At 33.9% G+C, this 4,351-nt stretch overlaps 1 pseudogene; it reads right to left on the bottom strand.

Moving 5' to 3' along the window:
• Positions 1-1,785: 1,785 nt before the first annotated feature.
• On the bottom strand, positions 1,786-2,443 carry LOC120777127 (annotated as a pseudogene).
• Positions 2,444-4,351: the final 1,908 nt, after the last annotated feature.

Genomic DNA, 4,351 nt, shown 5'->3' with positions numbered 1-4,351 from the left:
CCAGTCGAGATTTGACGCGCTTCAGGCCCAAAACATCCTTCAAAATGGTATTGGCTGAGCCTTTCGATATGCCAACTTCATCAGCAAGGTCTCTAATTGTTAATCGACGGTTTTTCAACACCAAATCTTTGATTTGTTAAACGTGAGCTTCGTCGGTTGAGGTTGATGGTCGCCCTGGACGCTTTTCATCTTCGACACGTTCACGTCCGGCTTGGAACCTACTATTCCACTTGTAAACATTTTTTTAGACATAGTCTCATCACCAAAGGCTTTCTGCACCATCCTCAACGTATCCGCAAAAATTGATTCCGTAAACAAAATTTAATGGAAATTCTTTGCTCAACAAATTTCGACATCGCAAAAAACGAAAAACTCACTTTTAGCAGCTCACAAAACGACACGTATCTCAAACACTAAAGAATATTTTGACATGAAATTTGACATAAATGTGACTGACAGTACTACAAATAAAAAAAAATAATTCTCCAAATCCTTCGACGCGCGCAGTTTAAATTCATATGAAAGCTATCCAAAATATGTTTCTTTTGATATTTTCCCTACATTGTTGACATGTCCAATATAAGTATTTGATTATTTTTTTTTAATATACATATAACTATGTATATACATATAATACTAAAGTAAACCACACTAGTTGCTTACTTTTTTTGCAAATATTATAGATACCAATCATAATAATACCAGTTATAAAAGCAATAAATATTGTCAATTTACCAAGAAAAACAGTAAAATGAAATAAAAAATTCGCTAAGTAAATACCACTGAAATGACCAGCAGCAGAACATCTTCAAAAACAATATTGTTAACTTAATTGCGTTTAGCATTCTTAGTGCATACTTTAGATGTGCAAATTGGCCATTAATATAAACAAAAATATAAATAATTAACAGCAATACAATATGATAAAAAAAAGACATTCAACTCCATAACTGTATGCAGAGGAACAAAAAATTAACTATACACACTCATAGTAAGCAAACGTGGGCTGGTGAAACCAGCTGGCACACGGAATGCAGACACTTCGAAGTGCCAAAATGCAATTAATTTGCCCAGCGGATATTTACATTTAAGCACAAATTAATTACACTGTCCAACAGCATTTTTGGAACAGAATAGCGACCCTATAATTCTGAAAGGGTATGTTGAGTAGATCATTTTTGTAGAACAAACTTATGGTCCAGCACGTCTGAGTTTTTTTTTACAGTGGGTCAAACTTTTCATTTTTTGGTCGAAGGGAGCATTATACTATATGAAAAAAATGTTGTAAGTTAATGTCTGAGAGAATTCTTATGGTAAGAGTTGTATTGTGGAATTGTATGAGGATTATTTTTGTGGAAGATCTTAACCCTCTAACTGGTTTCTTTATGGGTCAATTTGACCCTTTTTTCGAGAAAATCTAAAAATATCCTTTAAAAAAGGACATTTAAGGATTAAAATATTATACGAAAATGTTTGGCGGAAAATTTCAGTGGGGGTCACCAAAGACACCATTGTTGTAAATAAAGCTGTTTACGATTGATAAAAAAATTATAATTTTGTTTTAATAGTGGTTTATTATAGTATGCAAATGTTTTTTTTGTTTGCTTCAGCAGTAGTAGGACAATGGATTAAAGATTAAACTTAATATGCTTTCCTGTATTTAGCTTGACGTGAATGTTCCGATGTGTCAAGGTTTGGGATTTACCTTTTAATCTTTCTTCCAATACAGTTATATCCTGATGAAACCTTTTCACCGTGTTCATCTGAAACTGCCCAAGGTTTTCTTTAAAAATTGAGATGAGAGTGCAGAAAATGCAGCTTTAGTGACATCTTAACGCCAATATTGTTAAAACCGATTAGCATGCTTTCAATATTTTCTGCATAGTTTTGTGCTTTTGAGTTTCCAAGGAATTCTGATATAACCAGCTGCATAAAGTCAAATGCTGTCTTTTGCATATCCGACAGATGACCATAAAATTCTTCATCTTGGTAATAATTTTCTTATATCGGGTCCAACGAGCATTCCTAGAAAAGGTAGTTTACATTAAATGAAATAAATTATTTCTTAAAACCGTATTTTACCTTCTTTTAATTTTGCTGCAGATAATCTGGGGAAAATTGTTTGAATGCGTTTGAAAGCATATCCTTGTGTATTTAAGCTTTTAATAAAATTTTTCACCACGCCCAACTTAATATGCAGCGGTGGAAGTATGACCTTATCTTTTGGGACAAGAGATTCATGGATTACATTTAAGTCACCAATAATATTTTCTTTACGTTCTTCGAAATATTTAATATGATAATGGCTGCTGGTAGCACGTGAATCCCATTTACAAAGAAAGCACATATATTTTGTGTATCCTGTTTGCATTCCAGTCAATATTGCAATCATTTTGAAGTCTGCGCATACTTCCCATTTATATTTATAGTATTCAATTTTATTTAAGAGATGTGAAATATTTACGTATGTTTCATCCTTTTTTGTGGAATACGCAACCGGTATTGATGGATGCTGATTTCCATTGTGCAGTAAATCTGCTTTTAAGCTGTGTTTTGAACTATCTATAAATAGTCGCCAAGCGGAAGAGTCCAGTGGAAGCTTTAGATATATTTTAGAACCTCTTCAATACTGCAACAGTATACAAGTTCTTTCTGATTTTTTAAAACAACTTTCCAAATCGGCGTGTCTTTTTCTTGGCGATGTAACTTTTACATCGGCTTTTATCAAATTCCTGTTTTTCAATCTGGAACATAATATTTCAGCTTTCTCTTTTGTTAGTCCTAAATCTCTTACAAGATCTTCAAAATAAGCTTGGTCTATCAAATTAGGACATATGTTTAAACCACCAGGAGGCAAGTAACTTATATCTGATATGTTTTCAACCGCCGCTGTTATTTCTGTATTGGCGTATGTCATATTGGCCGAAAAATGTATGTGTAGGCGGTTGAGGCACCGAACACCTTCACAGCGCACTTCTGGTAAAATGACATTATTTGTTGCTTCGTATGTCATTATCGCGTAGTGCCTTTGTCTTCTACCAACGGTAATTTCACATGCGCAGCATCTGATTTGTGATTTTCAGGTTCAATCCATACAATAGGCGCAGAAAATGGCAGCACCTTAGTACCGCCTTTGTACCAGGTCAAAAGACCACTTTCGCAAGTAGTACATACAGTTTTTGGTATCCAAGCTTCACATAAAAGCAAGTAGTACATACAGTTTTTGGTATCCAAGCTTCACATAAAAATCGTATTCCAAAGAAAAGAAAATATGGTTCTTCAATTGTAGGGAATATCTTTCTTCTGCTTTGAAGGTGCGTAAAATGTCCACAAATAAAACAAAACCAATCTCTTTAATTTGCAAACAGAATCCGCTGAAAGCTTATTTAAGCTTTAATTGTTCTTTTTTTATATTAATTTTTGTAAAAATCACACCCGATATGTACTGCTTAGTAAGTCAATTATGCTTAATTTTATCACACCTGATTTGTAAGTCACAGCCGACTAGACGCGAGAAGTCAGTGTTTGGCCCGGCCGAACTTGACGACGTTTTCACCTACTTTGTATATGTTGGCGTGTAATTTTTTATCAATCGTAAAGAGCTTTATTTACAACAATGGTGTCTTTGGTGACCCCCACTGAAATTTTCCGCCAAACATTTTCGTAGAATACTTTAATCCTTAAATGTCCTTTTTTAAAGGATATTTTTAGATTTTCTCGAAAAAAGGGTCAAATTGACCCATAAAGAAACCAGTTAGAGGGTTAAGATCTTCCACAAAAATAATCCTCATACAATTCCACAATACAACTCTGACCATAAGAATTCTCTCAGACATTAACTTACAACATTTTTTCATATAGTATAATGCTCCCTTCGACCAAAAAATGAAAACTTTGACCCACTGTAAAAAAAAACTCAGACGTGCTGGACCATAAGTTTGTTCTACAAAAATGATCTACTCAACATACCCTTTCAGAATAATGGAGTCGCTATTCTGTTCCATTCAAAAAGTTTTCATTTGTTGGACAGTGTTATGAGAGATTGTAGTGACTAACTAACAGCAGTTCTGCGAAATGAATAAATAAATATTATTTCGAATTTATTGCGTTGAGCTGTTGATGAGCATATTGTTTGTTGCGATGGAAGTGAAATTGTTTCTCCGTATACTGGGTACGATTTTATAAAGAAAATTTGGTCTTTCTTGAATGAAAATTAAGTTGTTTGGTTGTTTTTGTTAATATCGTTAATTTGACTCAAATTAGCTCTAGCACAGGTTCCGGAAGCCTTACGAGGCCTATCATTCTTATCATGACCTTGCGGAATCGTTTCGCTTATATTCCTTTCTGTTCC

The sequence above is a fragment of the Bactrocera tryoni genome, chromosome 1, assembly GCF_016617805.1.
Source record: "Bactrocera tryoni isolate S06 chromosome 1, CSIRO_BtryS06_freeze2, whole genome shotgun sequence".
Classification (NCBI taxonomy): Eukaryota; Metazoa; Arthropoda; class Insecta; order Diptera; family Tephritidae; genus Bactrocera; species Bactrocera tryoni.
The sequence above is the reverse complement of the archived record's forward strand: the minus strand, read 5'-3'. Positions and strand labels throughout refer to the sequence as shown.